Genomic DNA, 1,055 nt, shown 5'->3' on the forward strand with positions numbered 1-1,055 from the left:
TCGCCATGGGCTTTGAATGGGGTACCTGGCTCACGCCTGGGAGGCAGCCCGGTTCTAAAACGAATGCAATCAACTTTCACCCGGTGCAAAACACGCCTTATCGGGCGTCCTGGACAGATTGATTAATCGAATGCCTTCAATGCTAATCAGATAATAGAATGGATTAAAGCACTGGCTCAAACAAAAACGGAATAAAAAACAATGGGGAAATGTAGTGATACTAGTAACGTCATAAATGTTGAAACAAAGGACACGGAAGTAACCTTAACAAATACGTTTGTTTGGGATACTGTCAGTTGACAGAGGGTGTGAATGTGTGTCAAACCTGTTTGAAAATCATGACTCATTACCTCTCTCCCCTCCCATATATAGATACTCGAATGAATGAATGACTGATTGAATTAATCACACACACACACATAGCCGAGGTAAGATGTGGTGCTGAAAAATAACAATAATAATAATATATATATATATATATATATATATATATATACTAGTCATGTATTAGCGGACCGATATAGGCTTCCGTATCGCCGGCAAATATTTTTTTAGATATATATTTCAGGATACTGTGTATCCTTGGAAATAAACAGAATTCATGTAAACATTACAATTTTAAAAACATAGCTTGTCCAAGAAAAGTAGTCTCTTGACAGGGTAAATTAAGCTGCCTACAAAGTTCTGTACTGAATTCAATATTACCATTACCTTTTTAAAACCATGTATAGATTTATTACCAAAACACAAGCATTATTATTTATTTGTATATATTTAATTTTAAGCTTTATTTTAACACAGGCCAGGCCCTGTTGTTACTTCATATCCCAGCGATAATGCTTTGCATTACCCTGGGAAGACAAAATGCAATTTGCTCAACTTGCCATTGGCTCAACTTTCCCCAAGGCAAACCTTTTGACTATGTTAGCCCACATATCTACAAGGATGCACTTTCATACCAGGTTTAGGACCTCATAATGAAGCTTGTAGGCTGCGTTTACACAGGCAGCTCAATTCTGATTCGCCCCCACCCCCCACTAATTGGTCTTTTGACC

The sequence above is a fragment of the Oncorhynchus kisutch genome, unplaced genomic scaffold (assembly GCF_002021735.2).
Source record: "Oncorhynchus kisutch isolate 150728-3 unplaced genomic scaffold, Okis_V2 Okis06b-Okis10b_hom, whole genome shotgun sequence".
Lineage (NCBI taxonomy): Eukaryota > Metazoa > Chordata > Actinopteri > Salmoniformes > Salmonidae > Oncorhynchus > Oncorhynchus kisutch.